Source organism: Castor canadensis, chromosome X, assembly GCF_047511655.1.
Source record: "Castor canadensis chromosome X, mCasCan1.hap1v2, whole genome shotgun sequence".
Classification (NCBI taxonomy): domain Eukaryota; kingdom Metazoa; phylum Chordata; class Mammalia; order Rodentia; family Castoridae; genus Castor; species Castor canadensis.
Window position 1 is genome coordinate 35,850,145 of NC_133405.1, and position 26,136 is coordinate 35,876,280.

At 38.3% G+C, this 26,136-nt stretch overlaps 1 protein-coding gene and 1 pseudogene across 1 annotated transcript in view; both read left to right on the top strand.

Moving 5' to 3' along the window:
• Positions 1-194: 194 nt before the first annotated feature.
• The window catches only part of LOC109696653 (A-kinase anchor protein 17B), a 68,311-nt gene continuing 42,369 nt past the window's right edge, over positions 195-26,136 (top strand). Inside the window, exon 1 of the mRNA XM_074063858.1 lies at positions 195-252. The gene's annotated coding sequence lies outside the window, so the exon portion shown is untranslated. The remainder of the gene's footprint in view (positions 253-26,136) is intronic.
• Positions 13,178-14,733, top strand: LOC109696655 (spermatogenesis-associated protein 13 pseudogene; annotated as a pseudogene).

Here is a 26,136-nt window from a genome sequence, read left to right on the forward strand (position 1 = left end):
CCATATTCACACAGTAGCTGTTGATAGGTCTATTAACTATTAGGTTTATTCCTTCTCTTCCAAATGTGGGGAAAGGTTAGAAATGATGGATAAGGGAGCATCAGACTTACTTTATTACTGTAACCCAATATAATTACACTACATATCATAATTATTTTTCAGGTAGTGGACAAGTGACAGCTTTCCAGAAAAAAATCCAACCTCCCCCAAAAGTTCAACACTCTTTCATGGAAGACAAATAGTTCTCCAAAGGTAAGATATAGTCAAATTTCTATTATTCATTAATTCCATGCTTGCAAATTCATCTACTTACTACATTTTATGTGTAAGCCCCAAGTTAATATTTATGGTGCTTTCACCATCATTCAAGAACATGCACAGAGTTGAGAAAAAATTTAAATCCCTCAAAGGGCGTGTTCCCTTCTGAGGCCAAAGAAATTCTGCCTTGTTGCAACTCTCATACTGAGAACAAATATAATTTCATGGTCTCTTTAGTGCCATGTTTTAAACATTTTAATTGACGGTCCCAAGTGTACTACTGATGTGACATCTAGAATTCTTAAGTGCAAGAAGGCTGTGATGTGTCTTATGGAGAAAATACACATGTCATAAAAGTTTTGTTTAAGGTGAGTTGTAATGCTGTTGACTGTGAGCTCAAATATTAACATTGTATATGTGTAGAAACAATATATATGGAGATATATATATGTATGGATATTTGGTATCTTTAAATAAAATCAGACATAAACAAGGTTACATATTGATCAGTTGATAAAAAATGTGACAAATCTTATAGGAACTTAACCCTGTATTCCCTCTAGGAGTAGAGGCTGAATATTCTTTAACTCAGTGTCTGGAGACTTTATAGGGCATAATGACCTAAAATAATGAGAATCAATTATAAATTCATTCCTAGCAGAGAAGTTTTATGAAAATTCTGCAAGATAATAGAAATTATATCTGTTGGAAATTCAGAGCTTCATGAAAGAATGAAAATTGTAAATATCTGAGTAAATATAAAAGACTTGTCCTTTTCATTTGCTAATGTACTGGAAAAACAGTGGACTGTTGAAAGCAAAAAGCACTAACAAACTTCTGTAGATTCTGTAATCTATATAGAAGTAAAAATGTATGAAAACAATAGTTATGACTGGAAGAAGAGGGAGGAGTAGAAAGAAATATGCTATTGTAAGGATTTTGTAATGCAGTTGATGCCAGGTATCTATAGAGGATTAGGTCCGGGAACACCCCCACTCCCTGCAGGATACCAAAATCTGCAATGCTCAAGCCACTTATGTAAAATGGTGTAGTATTTACAAATAACCTACACAATCATGCATATACTTTAAATCATCTCTAGATTATTTATAATACCTAATAAAATGAAAATAGCTGTTATATTATTTTATTTAGGGAATAATGACAAGACTACATGTTCAATACAGATATAATTTTTAAAAACATATCATTAATCTATAGTTGATTGAATCTGATTTTGCAGAGCCTATAGAAACAGAGGGCTGACTGTATGTGCAAATTGATAAACTATTATTTCAAAGTAGACTATGACAAGTTATGGATGTATATTGTAATTGCTTATCAACTAATAAAAAATAAAGTAAGAAATGCGACTAAAAAGCTAAAATAGAATATTAAAAACACTCAAGTAATGTTAAGGAAAGGAGAAAAGGAAGAAAAAACCCCAACATGGATGGGACAAATAGATACCAAGATGGGAGATGTAGATATAACCAAATAAACAATTAACTTAAAGGTAGTAAATACTCAAAATAAAAGACAGAAGTTGTTCAGGCTACCTATAAGAAACCCAGTTAAAATGTAAAGACTTAAGTTAAAGTAAGCTAGACAATATTAACATCAGGCAAAATAGAGTTCAAGACCAGGAGGATTACCAGAGACAGAGGAATATTTCATACTAATTAAAGGGTTAATTCATAAAAGAAGAATTCTTAAAGTGTTTGTACCAAATAGCAGAGCTATGTTGTGAAAAATATATGAAGGAAAAACCAAAACAAAATAAGGAATATAATCCAAACAAACAAACAAAATATATGAAGCAAAAGCTGGTAGAATTTGAGGGAGATAGATTTATAATTATATTTGAAGATTTCTCAGTTGTCAATAGAGCAAATTGACAGTGGTTGAAACACCATCAACCACCTGTCCTAATTGATACTTAAAACTCACTCTCTGCCTGAACAGCAGAATACAGACATATTTTTGAAGTGTACAAAGAACATTTACCATGAGAAACCATATGCAGGACCATAAAGGAAATGCCAATAAATTTTAAAGGATGAAAATAACAAAGAGTATGTTCACTGAGCATAATAGAATGAAAGTAGAAATCAATAATTAGGAAGATAGCTGGGAAATTCCTTAAATGTTTGGAAATTAATCAAATGCAGTAACAGGGGACTTTTGTCTCAGTAAACAGGAGCCCAGTCACTACTGAAGTATTCAAGCTCTCTCTCTCCTTCCTATCCTGTACACATACACATAAGTGTCTATTTGCATGCATTCATACATTTGAGGTCATTTTCTTTGTAACCATGAAAGAAGAGAAGAGCTTTTGATGGTGAGAAGGGCTAAAAAAGGATAAGACTTGGAGCTCGAAGGGGAAAGTATGGCATCAATTCCTTTTCCAGATCTCTAACTTCTATGGCTAAGCAAATGAAACCTATAAATTGCTGGACCTGCCTAAGGGACTGTTCTTCTTTTCTTTTTTTTTTTTTGGTGCTGGGATCGAACCCAGGGCCTCACACATGCTAGGCAAGTGCTGTACCACCAAGCTACATCCCAACCCCCCTAAGGGACTATTGAGAGAGTGAGCAAAAACACAGTGGTTTCAAAGCCAGGTGACAGAATATGGCAGAGTTGGGGAGGATACTCTGAATTCAGAAAATTTGTGATTGCACATTTTGGGAGGAGCTATAGGAAGCACTGTTAGTATGGACACTGGCATTTCATGATAGAGAATGAACAGGTTTCTACAAGTAGTTATGTAAGCAGAAAACATGGAAAGGTAGAAACTGGAATAGCACAAGAAAAATAAGGTAGGACTCAGAAATAAATGAGATGGGGTGGCGCACTTTAAAGTGGTATGCAATTTTACTATTACATAGGTGTTTTACTAAATTGCTTACAGCAAATGGTGGAACAGACTTTTTTCTGAAATAAAGAGCAGTCTCCTTCAGGGACCCTCCCAGTAATTTAGAGTTGTCTGATGGTCTGTGCAGAGAGACAGAGAGAGATGGCAACTCCTTTGAGTAGTCCCTTGTCTGGACTCCAACAGATTTACCTATATGGAGAATTACTTTATTAATTCCTTTTTTTTTGGCAGTATCAGGGTTCGAACTCAAGGCCTTGTGCTTGCTAAGCAGGTGCTCTACCACTTGAGCCCAGCCCTATCTTACTGATTTTTGATCAAGTATGTCCCCTTACCTTCAGTTCTTAGCAGGTTAAATTTGGAAAGAATCCCCAAAGATAAATGATATATGCAGGTAGGCTAGTATAGACCTGCATAAGCGGTGCCCAGGAAGCCAAACATCATATGTATGCCTGAGAACGTTAAGGAATGGTCAGAGCAGCATAAAGAACTTTTAAAAAGTTATGTTAAGCAAGAAAAAAGCAAGGAAGGTATATGATTGACAATGACATACTGATGGATGATAACGAAAGCAAACTGAACTCCTCTGTTCTCACTTTGTAGCAATATTCTCTGTCAAGGAGAAATTTTCATACTAAAAACTCTAACTCAGTGCTTTTTAAACTTTAACATAAAAATACATCATCACCCGGGGGATTTTTTAAAAATGGGATTCGGGCTGGAGATGTGGCTGAAGTGGTAGGGAGCCCGCTTAGAAAGTACAAAGTCCTGAGTTCAAACGCCAGTACCAACAACAACAACAAAAAAAAGGAGAGCGATTCTGATTTGGTGGATCTGGAAAGGCCCAAGAGTTTTCACTCCTAATATGAATACCTAGAGTTTAGATCAGATATTGATAAAGGAAGAAAAGTCCAGGGTAGGTAAAATGGTTGTCAAATAGGTATATCATTGCTTTAACATGGTTCAACTCTCTGGTCTGAGCAAATTACATCTCTCAGAGTATTGGGAAAACTTGCAAATGATATGTCCAAACTACTATTGGAGGTCATTTTATCTCACAAATTTGGAGACTAGGAGAGGTATTAGAAACCTGAAGACAAGCAAATGTGATCATGGATTTCAGAAAGGAAGTAAGTGTGGAAGTTTTAATGGAAAGATCAATTAGCTTGACGTTAAGCAGATACTCTAAAATAGATTATTTTAAAAGCATGTTGTATGTTTTTTAAACTCAGTGAGTCCACTGGGAACAAAACTTGTTAGACTAGTTTTATTATCTTTGATAGGTTTGCTAGAATGACAGGTTGGGGTGACCTAGTAGATAGTCTAAGTGGAATTTAGCAAAACACTACCTGAGGACTTTTATGATGTTATTTGTGCAAAGCAGTACAGTAGGGACTGGCTCTAAGGAGAATTAGGAGAATTAGTAACTGGTTGATCAGGTCTGCCCAGAGGGCTGTGATTAATGTCTAAGAGCTCTCAAAGAACTGTCTCCAGGCCTGGTAGAAATCTTCATCCTCAGGTTGGTGTATTTCTACAACTTTATCAATAGTTTAGATCAGTGACTCTCAAAGGTTGGCATACATAGGAATATCTTGGGGGGCAGGGGATGATTGTTAAACGTAGTTTCAAAGTCTTTGATCCTGGGCTGTGATTTAGCAGGTCTGGACAGGACAGTATCTACTGGAGATGGAACCCAGAACCACTTGCTAAGCAAGTGCTCTACCACTGAGGTACACTCCCAATAATCTGTATTTGTAATGTGCATTCCAAGGTGATTCTGAGGAAGGTGGTCTGTGAAGTTCAATTTTTAAAAATTCCGATGCATAAAAATGAACACAAACATTCTTTTTTTAAGTGTATATTTGGAGTTTTCTGATTTGTTTTTTATTTTTGTGATGGTACTGGTGCTTGAACTCAGGGCCTCATGCTTATTAGGCAAGTTCTCTACCACTTGAGCCACTCTGCCAGCCCTTTTTGTGTTGGGTATTTTTTGAGATAGGTTCTTGAGAACTATTTGCCTGGGCTGGCTTTGAACTGTGATCCTCTGAGTAGCTAGGATTACAGGCATGAGCCACTGGTGCCCAGACTGAGTTAATTATTTTAATAAGAAGTCTAGGGCTTCTGCTTTTGAGAAGGTGGAGTACACACACTTTTTATCATTTCTCCAACAAAGTACAACCAAAAACTCTTGAGGTTGTATATAAAACAATATGTAGACTCTGATAGGTGGAGAGGAGGCAAAGTATCTGAGGATCTTGGGACGTAAGAAATGATATAATGGTGAGTTCCTTGGGTTTTCTTTTTGTCTCATATATCCTAGACTTGAAGCAGAAGAAGGCAGCAATCTGGAGCTGCCAATGAGTGTAGAAAAAAAAGGGAAAGCCTGCTCTTTCTAGACAAAAGAGTAGAAAAGGACAGCCTAGCAAGACATAGTTTTGCACAATTTAACTGCTCTACTCCAGTCAAATGCGACAAAAAATGTCTCAGTATGGAGCCTAGATTTCTACTCATACAAGGTTATAACAACACATTCCAACCCTACTTCTAGGTGATATCAGAGAAAGCAAGAAAGAGCCAGGACTTTACTGCCCAGAAGAGGCAACCTTCCATTATGGTGTCAGTAGAAGCCATGTAAAGAACAGTAGCAGGTCTTTCCATACCTCTCATCAGGGAGGTATTAGTGGAGCCTCTGAGGGGAGCCAGAACTTCCATTCACACTTAGTAGACCTTCAGATATGAAAGGAGGCCAAAAGGGTAACTTGGGATTTTTACCACTACTGGGCAGTAACATGCTAACATTTCTTCTTTCTCCTGACAGAGTAGTGTCACAGGAAGTAGGCCAAACTAGAAAGTTTTAAAAGTTGTAGAGCCAGTATTATATCCAAAATATAAAGGTTCCAATGAAAATCATTATTTGTACCAAGAACTGGGGAAATCTCAAACTGAAAAAAGACAATGAAAATATGCTGTATAGTGTCATCACTATAACAAAATACATAAAATAAAGTTATTAGGAGAAAAGGTTAGCTAGGTGTAAGAATGCATACCTGTAATCTCAGCACTTGTGAGGCTGAGATAGGCCAGGCTGGGTACATATGGAGCCACTATCTCAAAAATAAATCTGGCGAAATTATTTAGGGATCACTTTAGAGATTCCAGTTCATGACTGAGTGGACCCATTGTTTTTAGACCTGTGGTGGTGGGGTATTAGATGGCAAGGGCTGGGTGCATGTGGCAAAAACAAAACTGCTCACCTCATTGTCAGGAAGCAAAAGGAGAGAAGAAACGGGATTCCACAGTCTGCTCCGAGGTCATGCCCCCAACAACCCAAGGGCCTCCCACTAAGCCCTACTTCCTAAAGGTTCACAGTCTTCCAATAGTGTCACAGGCTGTTGACCAAGCCTTTAACATATGGATGTTTGGGGGACATTTCAACTCTAAAGTTTCCACCAAAATACAATGAGAATGAATTCAGTAATGTTGTTAGACACAAGATCAACATACAAAAATCAGTAGAATTTCTACAAACTAATAGTAGACCATACCAAAAATATCAAGAATAAAATCCTATTTATAATAACTACAAAAATGCTTAGGGGTAATTTAGATATGTGAAGCAAAAACTGAAAAAGTGGAAAAGAGAAATAGATAAATCCATATTTATAGCTGGAGATGTCAACAATTCTATCTCAACAATTATTGTAACAACTAGACAGAAAATAAGCAAAACTATAGGAGAAATCAGCAACAAGACTTTTAGGTTTTTATGGGCAAGATGGTAGAGAAGTTTTCTGTCTGATTCTGAATGAGAAGAGTCAGTGTAACAAAGGAAAGACTATTCAGAAGAGAGGAAGAGCATTTTGAATCACAAAAGAGGGACAACACAGCTAAAAAGCACGGAGAAGCAGAAAGGCAACAGAATAAATGAAGAAACAGTCTACAGTTCCAGCCCTAGCTCCACTGGGGGGAGGGAAAGCAGAAGCCTCCACTGCAAGGTAAGCTAGGTGGCCTTGGCAACAGACTGGCAGCTCTAGCTGTGGGACAAGCCCACCCCTCCCACAAGCCATAAATTCAGTGCATGGATTTGGTGGGACAGTGACTCCCCTGATGTGACAGGTTAGCATCAGACAAGAAGCACAATCTTTCACTCCCCACATCTCAGAGAGCTATGACAAGATGCCGTCTTGAGAGGGGGCCTACTGCTCCAGTCTGAGCTGTTGGAGGAAGGGGACTTGAAAATAATGAACAATTTGCGACTCAGAAAATCTTAGGATATCAGGCCACAGTGTCTGTCAAGGAGGGAGATGGCCATGAAAGATGGTTGTGGAGAGGAAGAGGGTCTGACATGGACCCACTAAGAAGTTTAAGCAGCTGAGAGCTTTGACCGTGAAAGGCATGATGGTTGGTGGCCCTGCCCTCCATGACTAGAGCAAACTCTTTTGCCTGAGGATTACAGAGGAAGCAGAGCACCAAGTTCATGGCTGGTGGAATGCTCCAGCTCTACAAGTTGCCTGCTGGCTGCAGACATTTGTTGCCAGGCAGGATTTAAGACTGAGCTTCTCTGGGAACTTGAAAACCAAGGAACAACTGTGGCTTCAAGAGTTTTGGGACACCCTGCCACAGTGCCTGGGTGGTAGATTGCTCTAAGAGATGGTTGTGGAAAGGGAGAAGGTCTGAAGTGGACTGACTGAGAACTTTTAAGCAGCTGGGAGCTCGGGCACTAAAGGGTGTGGTGATCAGTGGCCCTGCCCTCCCTGGAGAGAGCAAATCTCATTGCTTGAGGGTCACTGCAAAAACAGCACCAAGCCTATGGCTGGTGGAGTGTTTTAGCATCCAGGAGCTATCTGCTGGCTCCACATGCTTGCTGCCAGGAAGGGCTGAGAATTTTGAGCACAGAGTCTGGGAATCATACAACATTGTCCAGCCTCTTCCCACCTACAGGGTGATTAATTCAGGTAGGGTCTGAAGCACAGAAACCTGTAGGGCAGAGTGCCTGAGTCCCTCAGTTCTCCACTACCACTGAAGAACTCAATGCTCTATTTGCGACCCCCCACATCAGGTACATAAGGGGGACAATCCTAGGCTTACATGCATGATGCCACTGGGGGGCACAAACTGGGTTCCTAGACTACAAAGCTCCATGCAGGCAGCAGTGGCTTTCAGGACACAAAGAAGGAAAGCTTCTAAGGAGAAAGCAACACAGAAATGGACACAGAATCTGACCTTTGACGGGCACCACCCTCAACCCACATATAACACCAACTCATACACAAGGAACTACAAGAGACTTCAGCTAGTTTTCCTCTGTCTTAGTGGTCCTGGAATCAGGCCTGGTGCCCTGAGCATGCAGGTGAAAGTTTGGCTACTGAGCTACTCACACCCAGTCCAGTGGTAAGAAATTACCCTGCAACCCCACCACTACACAGTCCTGCCTGAGCATTGAGAACACTTCAACCTAAAGACTACAGGTGATTAAAGCTTTCAACCAATGACTTGGTCTTAAGTGCTCAATTCTCAACATAGAAACAAAAGAAATGTGGAAAAACAATGCAAAGACATCTCTAAAAGTAAACAAACCCACAGTGATGGACACTAAAGATAGTGAAGAGGATGAAAACCCAGACAAACAACTCAAAAGAATGATTATAAGAATGATCAAAGAAATTAAGAAGGACATGTTTGAAAATCTGAATGAATTCAAAGAGCACACAAATAAACAGTTGAATGAATTTCAAGAGAATACAAATAAATGGCTGAATGAAATAAAAGACAATGTAGGACATGCAATAGGAATTCAATAAAGGTGCAAAAATCCTGAAAAAAAATCAATTGAAATTCTGGAAAGCTGAAGAAGCCAAATGAAAACTCAACTGAAAGGCTTTCCAACTGATGGATCAAACTGAAGACATATCAGGGCTTCCACTTGCCTAACAAGTGCAAGACCCTGAGTTCATACCCCAGTACCACTCTCCTCCTCCAAAAAAATGAATATCAGGACTTGAACACAAAACAGATAAAGATGAAGGAAAATAAATATGAATGGAATAGTCAAGACTTCTCAGACATCATTAAAGACCAAACCTACAAATAATGGGCATGTGGGTATAGAGTAAGGAGAAGAGTTGCAAGCTAAAGTGGTAGAAAGCATATTCAATAAAATAATTGGAGAAATTTTCCCAAATCTTGAGAAAGAGATAGCCATATAGGTACAGGAAGATTTTAGGACACCCATCAGACAAGACCAGAAAGAACCTCTCCCAGACACACTGTAGTTAAAACATTAAATATTCAGATCAATGAATGAATATTGAAATCCTCTTTGAGTTCATTTAGTTGTTTCTGTACCTTCTTGAGTTCTTTGTCTTCTCTTGGGATTCATTGAGTTGTTTTTGTATGTTCTCTTGAAGCTCACTAGACATTCTTAGTATCATTCTTTTGACCTCAGCACCTGAAGATTCATGCCCTTCACTATCTACCAAATCCTCTCTTGTGTGATTGTCAACCTTTTGAGGAGTCATATTCTCCTGCCTTCTTTTATTCCCCATATTTCTATTTTGAGATTGTTGATTCTATTTTGTATTGTTGATTGATTGGGGCTTTTAATCACCTGTTATCTTTCCCTTGACTTAATTTCTGTGGTCTGGTAGCTTAGTTGTTAGCTAGGTTGTTTTAATGTTTCTGTTCACTGACCTGGAGGTATAACTTAGCAATAACAAATTCACAAATTCAATGATGAACCAGTTATTTACATAGTATATAAAACCCTTGATAGTATTATCTATAAATAGCGGGTATTGAGAAAATAACAGTTGTTCGCATAGAGATTGATACTTAGGTAATTAAAATAATGGGGATAGAAGAGGAGACAGGGAGGAGATACAGAGCAAGGGGTCGAAGAGGTATGAGATGTCAGGCTACAGGGTAATAAGGCCCTAAAGTGTGTAAAGGTATAGTTAAGTCATTGTTGGGGAGGGTGCTATTGTCAGGGATTGCAGAGAGATAAGAAGAATGGGAGTAATGTGTAAAGTTGGTATAGAAGACTACTCAGTGAGTGGTTAGTGTGGAGGAGATAGGGAGAATGGGTGGAAAGGAGGGGGAAGAGAGGAAGATAATGAGAGGGAAAGAAGAAAAGTGAAAGCAGGGGGAGAGAAAAGAAAGTGGAACAAGAGAGTGCTAAGCAAATTAAAATTTCATCAGAATGGAAAAAGGAGATAAGTAACAAAAAAATTAAAAAATATACATTATCCAAATTTCTTCCTTGTTTTGGAGAGGAGTGGATTTCCTCTGAGTTCATTGATTGCACTGGGTGCTTATCTCTGATTTCTAAGCCAGGTGCTATCCCTTGTTAGGGTTAGTATGGTGCCCCTCTTTACTAGACAGGTTTGAGGGGGTTCCACTGAGGGTGTTTAAGCCCAGGCTTTTCTTTTGGCCGGGGAGGGGGTGGGTAGTCAGGGTCAGTTTGTTTGGGTAAGTGGGTTCTCTGAAGTGGTCCTGCGAGCTGATTTGTGAGTAGTGGCCAGCCCCTTCCACCCTTAGGGCAAGCCTGGGAGCTGGAATTGAGGTGTTTGGTTGAATGTTCTTCTCTGGGAAGGCTGTCAGTTTCAGCTCCTTACCAGTTTCTTCAAGATGGTATAATGTGTTGTTTTCCCTGTGGTGTGGCTGAGCCTCCACCACACAGGCTGGATCAACCCAGCACTTTACAGAGAAAGCAGGGGCTGGAATGCCCTACCCCCACCAGGGGAAGTTGGAATTTTCCCTCTGTTTATTAAGACAATAGCTCTGTCCATGAGAGGTGCAATCTGCCCAGAAGCTGCACTGGACTATGTGGTTTTCTCCAGAGCAGATGGTGTAACACGCTCACCTGAAAGAATTGTAGTTTCTTTTATGGTATTGGAGTTGGCAGCCCAAGTCACAGGTAGGTGGCAGTCAGAGGTTCCATGTCCATGAATTTTGGTGGGTCCAGGACAACCCAGGTGCTTTCAGAACTCATTCTGCAGTTCTTTGCATTGAGTTTTTGCTCTTTGGAGAGAGGAAAAAATAAAAAAAGGAAAAAGCACTTTCTGGAAGATTGGCATGGCTGCTGGAAGCTGCAGCACTTGGACTTCTGGGGCTGTTATGTGCTATAAAAAGCTACTTTAAACGTTAGTTGTACATTAGTTTGCCTATGAATTGTTGGTATCTTAGTTGGCAAAGACACCTTGTTACTGCAGATCTGAAGTTTTGTTTCAGACTCGTGAAAGCTCAGAGTTCTGGGATCTTTTGGCTATCCACCATCTTGGTGTCTCCCAATGAAAGAATATTGAAAGCTATGAGATGTGCTAAGTCACATATAAAGGCAAACCCATAAGAATAACAGTAGATTTCTCAACAGAAACTCTTAAAAGCAAGGAGGGCATAGAATGAAGAATTTTGAATCCTGAAAGAAAATAAATGTCAACCTAGATTACTGTACCCAGCAAAGCAATCCTTTATAATTAAAGGAGAAATAAAAACCATCCATGATAAACAAAAACTAATAGAATTCATGACCACTAAACCAGCACTGCTGAAGACATTTAAAAGAATCCTTCCACAGAATAGGAAGATAATACAACCATGGAAATATGGGAAAGAATAAAGCACACTAGACAAGTCAATAAGCAAATGAGGATTAGGAAAAAAATCAAACATTACAAAAACAACAGTCTTGATGTTAATGATCTCAGTTCTCCAATCAAAAGACACAGAACTTGTGCATTGGAACATATGTTGCTTACAAGATGTATAGCTTACTGGCAGAGACAAATAATTGGCTTAGAGTAAAAGGATGGAAAAAGATTTTCCAAGCAGATGGAACCCCAAAGGAAGTAGTTTGATGTCTGAAAAAGCAGACATCAAACCAAAATTAGTCAGAAGAGACAAAGAAAGTCACTTCATTTTGAGAAAGGGAACAATCCATCAAGATGATATAACAATCCTAAATATGTACTCTCCAAACATTGGCATACCCAATTTCATAGACAGAAAACCACAGATTGTCCCTCAACAAATTAATAGTAAATTACTTCAATACCCCATAGCCAAGTCATCCAGACAAAAAAATCAACAAAGAAACATCAGAATTAAATGCCATTGTAGATCAAATGGACTGAACAGACATCTATGGAATATTCCACTGAATAGCCACAGAATATACATTCTTCTCAGCAGCCCATAGAAATTTCTCCAAAATAGATTATATTTTAAGATATAAAGCAAGTCTTAACAAATATAAGAAAATAGAAATAACCACCTATATTTTATCAGACCACAATGAAATAAAACTAGAAATCAACCACAGGAAATATTAGAACACGTGGAGACTGAACATACACTGCTGAATGATCCCTGGATCTTTGAAGAAATAAGCAGGGAAATAAAAAATGCCTAGAATCAAATTAAAATGAAAAAACACAACTTACCAGAACCTTTGGGATATAGCAGAGACAGTATGAAGAGGAAAGTTTATAGTTGTAAGCACCTACACTTAAAAAATTAGATCTATCTCAATAGCTGTAGGAAAAGCCTTTGACAAAATTCACCATCCCTTCATGATAAAAGCTCTGAAAAAACTAGGATTAGAAGGAGCATAACTCAATATAGTAAAAGCCATATATGACAAACCTATAATCAACATCATATTAAGTGGGGGAAAACTGAAACCATATACTCTAAAGTCAGGAATGAGACAAGGGTGTCTACTCTGTCCACTCTTATTCAGTATAGTGTTTGAACTCCTAGCAAGAACTATAAAGGAAGAGAAATAAATAAATGGGATAGAAATAGGAAAGGAAGAAGTCAAATCGTTCCTATTTGCAGATGATATGATCCTATACTTAAAAGACCCTAAAAACTCCACCAGAAAACTCTTAAATCTGCAAAACACTTTTGGCAAAATAGCAGGATATAAAAGTGACATACAAAAATCAGAGGGCGGGAGGAACACCCAGGCTAGAGTTTTCTTCAGATGGAGGTACTGAGTTGTCTGCCTTTAGTGGATGACACCGGTAGTGGGAAGAATTTTCAGCTATGAAGGGATTTACCAGGCCTACCCTTTATCTGCAGCCAGGCAGAGAACAGCTAGTAGTCAATGAGTTGGTGAGCAATGTCAGCGTGGTCTGTGCAGAAGCACTGTGAGACTATGTGACCATGGACAACCAGGAATTGGGCTTCAAGGCCAGGAATGTCATCCAAGTCTTAGAAGCCTCAAATAAGGACTGGTGGTGAGGCTGGAATGAGAATAAGGGAACCTGGTTCTCACCAGCTTTGTCAGATTTCAAGTCAATTATGAAGAGCTGTCATAGAATTCCAGCAGTCCCCATGTTGAGGAACAGGAGTGGATACCAGCAAAATCTGCCACAAGCACTCTGAGAGCAAGCCCCAGATGTGGACCAACATCATCCAGGAGATGATGTTGATGAATACTGAGCAGGTATACATCACATACCTGAAGGACATCTCTGAGGACCATATTGTTGCAAGCACAAGGGAATGTTAGCTGTTGCACAGCTCACCACTATTTTTGGAAACACTGAAGATATTTACAGATTCCAAAGCAAGTTCCTGAAAGACCTTGAGAATCAGGATAACAAAGAGGAATCTCACCCAAGTACTGCAACAACCACTCTGGCATGTGGAGCTCTCCAGTCTTACGAAGGAGGGGAAGCACAGGCACTTCTTTGAGGCCTGTCACCTGCTCTAGCAGATGATTAACACCACCTTTGGCTTCCTTCTCACGCCTGTGCAGAAGATGTGTAAATGCCCCCTGCTGGTGAAGCTACTCAAATATACTGCACACAGTGATTACAACAATGATTACAACATGGTAGCCAATGAGGCCATGAAGACCGTGGCCTGTTTGATCAATGAGCAGAAACGTAAGTTGGAGAGCATCAACAAAATTGTTCACTGGCAGGAGTCCATCAGAGGAAGGCTGGAAGGGACTGGATATTCTATAGACAGAAGCTCAGAGTTGATTCATTCTGGGTAACTGACCAAAATCACTAGATAAAGCAAGTACCAGCAGCCAGCCTTCTTATTTGACTACCAGTTGGTGGCCTTCAGGAAGGACCTGCTGCACAGGGACACACTCTACTATAAGGACTGCACACATAAGGACAAGATGGAGCTCGTGGACATGTAGGATGGACAGGACTAAGACTGGAACTTCAATGTGAGAAATGCCTTCAGACTTGTCCACAGGACCATGGATGAGGTTCATCTATTCTGTGCCAGAAAAACACAAAGACAAGGTAAGGTTGTGGTTGGCCTATGCAGATGAGAGGCAGCAAGTGCAGGAGGACCAAGATGTAGGGATGGAAATTCTAGAAACTCGGCATGTTAAACTCTCAGAAGGCAGGACACAGAAAGCTAAAAGGCTACAGTGAATGCCTCATGGCTCTGCCCCTCTAGAACCTGTCATCTTTGCACAGTGTCGCATCACAGTGCTCACCAGCATCCCCCAGGAGCAGGTCTTTGCCCTGGCCAAGCCCAAGAGGAAGCCTTTGCTCTTCTGGCATACCTTTACTAACTTGCCACCTTCAGAAGTGAGCTTAGCAGGACTGGGCCTCTCCAAGGGATTGTGAGAAAGACTGTCAGTGTTTCTTCTGTGTGAAGTCCAGGGACTGTTGTGCCCAAAGCTGAGCACTTCTTTTGGGGGACAGATGAAGAAGAGAAGTTGTTGAACTTGCCTTCACTCTGCAGAGACTCAGTTGCCTTTGTGGAAGGGAGGAGAAGATCAAGATGCACAGCTCAGTCATACATAGAAAGCCCCAGGCATGCTCTTTTTTCAGCAAAGGCCACACAGGCTCATAGGTGCAGATAATAATTTCCCTTTCCTTGTCTGTATTAAGAAGTTTGATGAAAGTAACTTTTATCTATGCCTGGAGAAGACAGGCTCTGAGTTTTAATGTACTCAGTGCACTGGGGGTGGGGGGAGGATCTTTTGTATGCTACTCTTGCAAAGTTCATTCTCTTCTCACAGGCCTATGCTTGAGAATAAACAAGTCTATAATAAAAGACCAAAGGTGTTAGTGTGGGTGTTTTTCCTCTCCTGCTCCCAATATTTAGAGCTTAGGTGACATACATCAAGGAAATATAACCCCCAGACTTCTCTAAAATGGGCCCTTAGGACATTATGTGGCTGTTCAATCCTGCTGGGCCACTTTGGATATTTACTTAGAGGCAGCATTTCTGGGAGGTTATGTTGCCCTGAGCCTACAGCCCAGGGCTGCTTCTGTGGACTCTAAAATCAGTGTCCCATGACAGAAGAGGTGCGGCAGCTTCATGCAAAGAAGTGTGTGTGTGTGTGTGTGTGTGTGTGTGTGTGTGTGCGCGCGCGCGCGCGCGCCCTTGAATGGATGTCTCAACTTTAGATGCATTTATATAAATGAAATTTTTACTAATAAAATTTAGGGATATAGTTTGAAAATTGTACTTAACATGCTTTTCTGTGCTAAATTTCACATATACAGCAACTGGAACGATTTTTGTTTCTAATATAAAAGAATTGCTGTAAAAAAACCAAAAAATAAAAATAACTGAACAGGCAGAGAAAACAATTCCATTCACAATAACCTCAGAAATATTTAGGAATAAACTTAACTAAGGAGATGAAAGAATTCTACAATGAGAACACTAAAACATTGAAGAAGTAAATTGAAGAAGACACTAGAAAATGGAAAAACTTCCTATATTCATGGATTGGCAGAATTAATACTGTGAAAATGGCTGTACTACCAAAAGCAAACTAAAGATTCTATACAAACTCCATGAAAATTCCAATGTTATTCTTCAAAGAAATAGAAAAATCACTTCAAAAATTCAGCCAAAGCAATCCTGAGCCAAAAGAGCAATGCTGGAGGTATCACAATACCTGCCTTCAAATTATACTTCAGAGCCATAGTAACAAAAACAGCATGGTACTGGTACAGAAACAGATGCTTAGACCCATAATGGAATAGAATAAAAGATAAGAAATAAACTCACCCAGCTAAACAATTTTATTTTTGATAAAGTCACCAAAAGCATTTGCTGGAGAAATGGCAGTCTCTTCAACAACTGGTGTTGGGATACTGACTATCCACATGTAAAAGACTGAAACTAGATTACTATCTCTTCCTTGTACAAAAAGAATCAAAGATCTTAATGTAAGGCCTGAAACTTTTAAGCTACGTATAGGAAAACACAGAGAAAACACTTGAGATTGTAAGCATAGGCAATTACTTTCTGAATAAATCTCCAATCAATCAGGAAATAAGAGCAGGAATTGGCAAATGGTACTGCATCAAATGAAAAAGTTTCTACACAGCAAAGGCAAAAATTACCAGAGAGAGCAAAAAGGGCTGGACATGTGGCTCAAGTGGTAGAGTGCAAAGCCCTGAGTTCAAATTCCAGTACCCCCTCCAAAACAAAACAAAATGCAAAATAAAATTATCAGAATCAAGAGACAGGATACAGAGTGGGAGAAAATATTTGCAAACTATTCACTGGACAAAGGGGTTAATATCCAGAATATATAAACAACTCAAAAAATTAAACACAAAAATAACAATCAAATTAATAAATGGGCAAATGAATTGGACAGTTTTCAAAAGAAGTACAAATGTCTAAAAGATGCTTGAAGAAATGTTCAACATCCTTAGTCATAAAGAAAATGCAAATCAAAATGACATTAAGATTCCATCTCATCCACTCAGAATGACTATCATCAAGAAAACAAACAATAACAAATGTTGGCAAGGATGCAGGGAAAAAGAAACCCTTATACATCATTGGTGGGAATGTAAATTAGTCCAGCCACTATGGAAATTGGTGTGGAGTTTTCTGAAGAAACTAAAAATAGAACTACCATATGACCCTGCTGTACCACTCTTGAACATATATCTAAAGGAGTATAAATCAGCATACAATAGAGATACCTGCACATCCATGTTTATAGCAGCACTATTCACAATAGTCAAGCTATGGCATCAGCCTAGGTGCCCAACAACCAGTGAACAGATTAAGAAAATGTGGTGCATATATACAATGGAGTATTATTCAGCAACAAGAGAACAATGAAATTATGTCATTTACAAGAAAATGGATGGAAGTGACGATTGTCATGTTAAGCGAGATAGCCAACTCAGAAGGACAAATACCACATTTACATTTATATGTGGACTCTAGACATAATAATTTTAATAATAATAATATGACATGATTGTAAAAGTGTACTGTCTGGGGAGGGGGAACCAGTAGGAGGAGGGAAGGGGCAAGAAGAAGTGTGATAGTAAAAATGATAGAAGTACATCATATATACATATGAAAATAGCATAAGAAAACCCACTACAAATTGTTAAAAAGGAGGAGAGCGGATGGAGGGGGGTTAAGAAAGAGTAATACAGACAGGGCAAATTTGATCAAAATACATTGCATGTATGTATATAAATATGACAACAAAACCCCTTTGTACAATTAATTTATGCTAATAAAATTTTTTAAAAGAAATTAACAGCATTAACTACACGATCTAATAATAGATATTTCTAAACACTCCACCCAACAACAGCAGAATACACATTCTTTTCAAGTGCACACAGCATACACTAGGATAGACCATATTTTTGACCATAAAGAAAAAAACAACAAATTTAAAAGAATTGTATTCTTTGACCACAATAGAACCAAAGTAAAAATCAGTAATAGAATTATAATAGCAAAATCCCCAGTCAGAAACTAAACAATACACATGTAAACAATCCATGGGTCAAAGCAAAAATCTCAAGAGAAATAAAAAAAAATATATTGAATTGAATGAAAATGAAAATGCACCTTATTCAAGTGGCAAATGGGCTGGAGGTGTTGCTCAAATGATATAGCACCTGCTTAGCGAGCACAAGGCCTTGAGTTCAAACCCCAGTACAATAATAATAATAATTATTATTACTATTGTGGGAAATTTCTAACACTAAATGCATACACTAGAAAAGAGAAAAAAAATTCAAATCAATAAACTTAAGTGCTCACCTCAAAAATCTATAGAAATAAAGAGCAAAATAAACCCAAAGCAATCAGAAGAAATAAAACAGTAATGGTAAAAGGTAGATATCAGTGAAGTTGGAAGCAGAAAAACAATAAAGAAAAGCAATGAAATGAAGTGCTGGTCCTTTGAAAATATCAATAACATGTAAAACCTCTATTATGATTGACAAAGAAAAAAAAAGAAGGCATAAATTGGCAACAGGGGATAGCACTACAGACCTTGCTGTAGTGAAAGGATAACCAAGGAATATAATGATAAACTCTACACATAAATCTGATAACTTAGGTGAAATGGGCCAATTCCTTTAAAAATACAAAGTACCTCAACTCAGCCTATATAAAACTGATTATTTGAATAGCTTTTTAATTGTTAAGGAAATTGAATTCATAACAAAATTTTCCAAAAAAGGAAATCTACAGGCTCAGATGGCTTCACTGGAGAATTATATCAAACATATAATGAGCAATTTATGCCAATTCTATCAATCTTATATAAAAAATTAACTCAAAATGGATCATAAAGTTAAGTGTAAAACATAAAGCTAAAGCTTTCAGAAAAGACACAGGAGAAAATCTTCAGGATGTAAGGTCCTACAAAGAGTTACTAAATTTGGCATCACAACAATGATCCATTTTAGGAAAAACCAATAAATTAGACTTTTTCAAAATGAAAACTTTTGCTCTGTGAAAGACTATTAAGAGCATGAAAAGACTGGGGAAAATATTTGCAAACCACATATTCAACAAAAGTTTAATACATGTAATATATAAAGAACTTCCCAAAACTTAATAATTAAAAAACTCAATCCAAGTAGAAATAGGTAAAAGATGTGAAAGAGGAATTCTATGAATAAGGAGATGCAGATGACAAGTAAGCACAGAAAATGATGTTCAACATTTTCAAGGAAATGCAAAATAAAACCTCAATGAGATATCAGTACATAGTTGTTAGAATGAATACAGTGATAATACCACATGCTGGTAAGGATGCAGAGAAACTGCATTACTTATACCTTGTTGTTTGGAATGTAAAATGGTACAGTCACTCCAGAAAAGAGCATGGCCCTCCCTCCCTCCCTCCCTCCCTCCCTTCCTTCTTCTCTCCCTTCCTCCTTCCCTTCCTTTCTTCTTTCTTTTCTTCTTTCATAGGGTGTATGATTTTTTTAAAATTTCAAACTTTTTTCTCATTGATTGGTTGATATAAATCTGTAAGGTTTTTGAATAGTTATGAAGTTTCCATACAAATCTTTGCCCCATGTTTTAAAACTTTATTTTATCAGTTATAATTTAGGTGCTCTATAGTTAGGGCTTACATATAAATATACAAATATATATGTGAAAATAATTGTATAACTATTATAATATATATAATTCTTTCATATTTTAAAATATTTTCCCCATTCATATCTTGTCTTCATTTTCTAACTGGTATATTTTTAGCATTTTCAATTAAATTTATTTTTAACAATAATGGCATACAAGTGTAAAAGGGAGACTGTCAGGGAGTAACAGCAGGAGCAGTGAGGGGGAAAGGAAGGAGTGCTAGATGTGAGGAGGATCAAAGGACGTTGCCCACAAACACACACGAAGAAAGCATAATGAAATCCACCGAATACTGTTTAAAAATGGAGGGAGGAGGGGAAATGGTTAAAAGAATATTATAAAAGAGATAAACTTATTCAAAGTAAACTGTATGCACCTATGGAATTATTAAAATGAACATGCATCAATTAGTAGATACTTAGGCTGATTCCCTAACTTGGCTATTGTGAAAAGTGTTGATATAAACATGGATGTGCAGGCATCTATTGTACACAGATTTGTATTCTTTCAGATATATGTTAAGGAGTAGTATAGCAGGATCATATGGAAGTTCTATTTTCACTTTTTTTGAGAAACTTTCATACTGAGTTCCATAGTGGCTGCGCTAATTTACATTCTTACCAACAGTGATTTATGGTTCCTTTTCCCCTGCGTCCTTGCCAACTTTGTTGTTGTTTGTGTTCTTCATGATTGCCATTCTAACTGGGGTGAGATGGAATCTCAGTGTCATTTTAATTTGTATCTCAGTGTCATTTTAATTTGTATCTCCTTTATGTCTAAAGATGTTGAACGTTCTTTATGCATTCATTGACTATTCTCCTTTTGAGAATTGTGTATTTAATTTGTTTGCTTGTTTATTAATTGAATTGTTCTTTGGTTTTTAATTTTGGGAGCACTTTGTATATTCTGAATAATAATCTTTTATCTGATAAATAGCTGGCAAAGATTTTTCTTCCATTCTGTGGGTTGTTGTTTGAATCTAGTAATTCTTTCTTTTGATGTGCAGAAAGTTTTAAATTTGATGCAATACCATTTGTTAATTTTTGATCTTATTTACTGAGCAATTGAAATCCTATTCAGAAGGTGTTACTTATGCCTATATCGTCGTCAAGGTCTTTCTTATGTTTTCTGTGGTAGTTTCAAAGTTTCAGTCCTTACATTTAGATAATTGATATATTTTGAATTAAATTTTGTATAGAGTGAGAGATAAGGGGTCTAGTTTCAGTCTTCTCCTTATAGATACCCAGTTTTCCCTGCAACATTTGTTGAAGAGGCTATTTTTCCTCCAACATGTTTTTGGTCCTTTATCAAAGATGAGATGTGTATAGCTGTGTGGTTTTACTTCTGGGTCTTCTGTTCTGTTGGTCCTTGTGTCTCTTTTTGTGCCAGTACCATGCTGTTTTTGTTACTGTGACTGTAGTATAATTTGAAGTTCAGTATTGTGATTCCTCCAGTGTTGCTCTTTTTTTTTGTCAGAATTGCTTAAGCTATTCAGGGTCTTTTATGCTTCCCTATGAAGTTTAGGATTGATTTTTCTATTTTTGTGAAGAAGGACATTGGAATTTTGATAAGCATTGCATTGAATCTGTAGATTATTTTCAATAGTATAGCCGTTTTCGCTATGTTAATGCTGTCAATTCATGAACATGGAGAGTCTTTCTATCTTCTAGTGTCTTCACTTTCTTTCTTCAAGGTATTATAGTTTTCATTGTAGAGATCTTTTATCTCCTTGGTTAAATACCTAGGTATTTGAATTTTTTTGGGTAGTACTGGGGTTTGAACTCAGGGCCTCATGCTTGCTAAGCAGGTGCTCTACCACTTGAGCCACTCCACGAGCCCAGCGTTTAAATTTTTCGAGGCTATTGTGAATGAGATTGTTTTACTGATTTCTCTCTCAGCCTGCTCATTGTTAGTATATAGAAAAGCTACTGGTTTTTATATGTTGATTTTATATCCTGCTATGTTGTCAAAAATGTTTATCAGATCCAGTAGTTGTTTTTGGTGGACTCTTCAGAGTCTTTTAAGCATGGAACCATATCATCTGCAAATAGGAATAATTAAATTTCTTTATTTCCAGTTTATATCCCTTTTATTTCTTCCTCTTGTCTAGTGCTCTGGCTAGGAATTCAAGTACTGAATTTTTTGAGTAGGAAGATAGGAAGAGTCTCATTCCTGACTTTAGAAGAAATGATATTAGCTTTTCCTCATTTAGCATAATGTTGGATGTCAGTTTGTTATATATAGCCTTTATATACCTGTCAAGGTATGTTCCTTCCATTCCTAGTTTGTTCAGAGTATTTATCATAAAAGGATATTGAATTTTGTCAAAGGCCTTTTTTGTACCATTTGAAATGATCATGTGACTTTTGTCCTTTATTCTGTTTATGTGCTATATTACATTTATTGATTTTTGTATATTGACTCATCCTTGCATCCCTAGAATGAAACCAACTTGATCGTGCTGCATAGTCTTTTAAATGTGTTGTTGAATGTGGTTTGCAAGTATTTTATTGAGAATTTTGCATCTATATTTATTAAAGAGATTGAATTATAATTCTCTTTTTTGTTGTGCCCAGTTTTGGAATGGGTATAATACTGGTTTCATAGAATGAGTGGGATAGTGTTTCTTTCCTTTCTATTTATGGAAAAGTTTGAGAAATATTGGTGTTAATTATTCTTTAAAGGTCTGGTAGAATTTAGCAGTGAATCTATCCAGTCCCTGGGCTTCTCTTTTTGGGGAGACTTTATTTGTGCTTCAATCTCATTGCTTGTTGTAAATTTATTTGAGTGGTTTATATCCTCTTGGTTCAATTTTGGTAGGTCATATGCATCTAGAAATTTGTCCATTTCTTCTAGATTTTCCAGCTTATTTGTATACAGATTTTCTAAGTATTCCCTTATGTTCCTCTGGATTCTTTGGCATTTGTTGTGATGTCCCCTTTTTCATCTCTAATTTTGTTCATTTGAGTCTTTTCCTTCCTCCTTTTAATCAGATTCACTAAGGTTTTATCAATCTTATTTATCTTTTCCCAGAACCAATTTTTTGGTTCATTGATTCTCTGTATAGTTTTTTTGGTCCTTCATTATTTTTTGCCCTAATCTTTATTATTTCTTTCCATCTGCCAATTTGGGGCTTGTCTTGTTCTTGTTTTTCTAGGAGCTTGAAGTGTATCATTAGGCTGTGGAAATTACATGATTCAGATGGCCTAGGCTCCCAGCCCTCAGATTTACCTGGCAGCAAACACATGCCAGGATACAGATCCTGGTGGTGGGTCTCAGTGCTTTCAGATGCTGCCTGGCAGTTCACTTCCCTGTGGGGTGAGGAGGCTGTGGATATCATGTGATTCAGAAGTTCTGGGATCAGGGCTCTGACCCACCTAGCAGCCAATACACATAGCCAAGAAGCAGGCCCTGGAGGCAAAATACCATACCAAAAACAGGCTCAGTGCTTTGTGTCCACCGCAGCCCTGAGGTAATGGGACCTTGTCCTTACCAGGGAGGCAGGACCTCTAGCCACAGTGCCTTCACTGCCAGAGTTCTCTGCTGCTTATACTTCTCTGTGGGATCACATCAGACACTCTCTGCATTCACCTCTTGTGGCTGTCTCCTACCCATGCATTGTGACAGGGTGTTCCAAGGCTCCCTGAACATGATTGTTCCTTGTTTTCAAGCTTCCAGAGTGTCTCAGTCTCAAACTCAAGATGGTATCCCAAGATGCTATTGTTAATGGTGCTGTGCAGTCTGTAAGCAGAAGATCCTGATTTTTGTGCTGCAAATGGGAACATCCAAGCAGAGCACATGGATGGGGTGAGGTAGGATAGCTTTACTGAGAAAAGGGGAGTTACACGTTTGTCAGGTGGTAAAAGGGAGGAAGAAGAAGGAAGAAGGAAGAAAGAAGGAAGAAGAAGGTACGATGGGCGCAGGTTGAGTCTACTGGTAGAAAGAGAGTATGCTTTTCCAGGTGCCTTTAAAACCTGCCTGTGGGAGGGCAGGCTCAGGAAGTTCCCACCCAATAATGAACGAGTGGGAGGGGCATGGGTGGTTCCCAGCCAGGTGAGGGTGGTTTGGCCCATCCCTAGGCAACCTACATCAGCCCCAGATTTTCCTACTTCTAGTCTGCCTCACTGTGATAAAGGGGAGGGTGAGAATGTCTTTATTCACAGAGGCTAGCCTTCCATATTGAAGCAGTCACCAGATCCCCATACTAGATTTAAGGCTTTCGGGAAGTGTGCATTATCATGCAGCTACAATTTCCAGTCTGTTGTCAGGGCCATCTGGCTTACCTTGTGATTTCTTCTTCAGCTTCCTATCCCCCTCTCGGGGAGCTCTTTACTGCTTTTCTCTAATGCGTCGAATTCTCTGTGCTTTTCTGCTGTCCTACTACTTGTTTCATGAATCCTGATGCTCCAATCCTCTTCCACTTTTTCTCTCTTCAGAATATAGTCTTTCCTGTGTTACCTGACTCTTCTTATTCATGGAGTCAAAACAATGGACACTTCTGATTCTCCATCTTTCCCCCATGTGAAGATTCTGTCTTCTATTCCTTCTTACTACTCAAGATCACTGCTCCAGCAACCTCCCTCTGTAATATACACATAATCAAAATTTCCCTCTTACTGGACAATTCGCATCAGCATATAAACATGATGTTATTTCTTCCATTGTAAAAAATTCTCTTGATCCTTCTTTCCCCTTCAATTAATGCACTAATTTCTTGGCTCCTATCTATAGCCAATTTCCTTAAAGGAGTTTTCTTTAGTTACCAACTCTTATTTTTCTCTCTTTTCCTTCTGTCTTAAACAGATTCTAGTTATCAGTCCAAACACTGTACCTAAACTGCTTTTGTCAACTACCTTCATGTTTCTAAATTCAATAGACAATACTGTCATCCTCTTACATGACTTAGCAAAAGCATTTTATGGAGTTGAAACACCTTCACTTGACTTCCATGACATCACATTCTTTTGGTTTGGCTTCTCCTTCTCAGTCTCTATGTTTGCTTCCACTTCATCTCTTCAACCTCTAGAGCTCAAGCCTCAGACCTCTTTTCTATCAGTATCACTCCTTTGGAGACCCTACCCAGTCTCAAAGGTTTAGGTACTATCTATGTGTTGATGACACCATAATGGACATCTCCAATTCAGACCTTTGTTCTGAACTCCATGCTCATATATCTGACTGCTTAATTGACATGAGCTAGACAGAATTCTAACACGGACCCTGTGATGCCTGACCCCTGGTATACATGCCTAGTATAATGTGAGTGGGACTTCTGAATATCCGATCACTCGGGTGATTAGGTTGTCACATGGCAAAGGTGAAAAAAGTTCTTTTGAAAGTATAAAAATTACTTTAATTCTTATCAAAGAGGGGAATTATTGATATTTTGTTAAAATATCAGTAATTAAAAGTATTCTAGTATTTGGCCCTCTATGGATATCATACAGGCACAGATCAAGGGATGTGGTTCTGTATAAATGGGATCACATGGTATATACTTGTTCATCATTAGTTTTTGCCTTCTGAATAAAGTGGTAGAGATGTTTTATCATGACATTAAATGTACATGAATGACCTGTGTGGGACCTCCTCCAGGAAGCCTTTCTGACTGGCCAAGGTAGAGCCTCCTGTCTTTTCCCATGGTCCTTGGTGTTTGCTCCTTTATAGCATTGATAATACTGAATACAAATGGCTTGCTTGTCCATTGTCACTCTGCCTGCCCATAAGCAGTTTGCTTTGAGAGGACAGAGGCCAGGATATCACACTTTTGTCTAGATTGTGGCAAAAGAGTGGGTGCTTGCTGAATGGGTGAGGGAATGAATGATGTATACCTGTGGTTCTCAAAATTTGATCCTTGGATAGGCAGTGCAGAAACCACCTGAGAACTTGTTACACAGGCCTATTTTGGGCCTTACTTCCTCATGCTGAATCAGAAATTCTGGGAAAGAGTTGACAAGCTCTCGGTGGCCCTTCTGCACGTGAAAATGTATGAAGTAGTCAGGTAGGCTAAAGACCTCACAGTCTGAAGAAGCACAGTTTTAGGACCTGAGTGTTGAGTGAAATTTTAGATTCCCATCAACTCGCAGTGTTGAGTGAAATTTTAGATTCCCATCAACTCACAGTGATTGGGACATGTGATAAAGCTCTTGTTGAAATGGCTCAGCTGCTGCTCTGGGCACTGCCACCTTTAGCGAACTGAAACAAAGTCACGTGGCTCAGACCTCAGCCCCAACTAGGAAGTTGTGGCTAAACTGGAGCTCAAGAAAAATTTTCTGATATAATTAAGGTCCCTCATCTGAAGTGAACTTTGAGTTAATCCATTGGAAATTATTCAGAGTGAGCCTGACCTAATCAAGTGAACTAATCAGACCCCTTTTAAAAAGAAGTCTAAAGAATAGATATCTGCTCTCTTCTTGGCCCTAAAGAAGCAAGTTATGAGTTCTACAGATGCAAGGAAATGAATTCTGTTAATAACCCTGTGAGCTTGAAAAGAGACTCCTTTATAGCACTATTCACCATCTCTCATGATATATCTATATCTATATCCAATTTATGAATTGTCTATTTTATCTTCCCCCATGTAAATCCCTATGGAAAGGGATTTTTGTCTGATTTAATCATTGACATATCCCCTGGTGCCT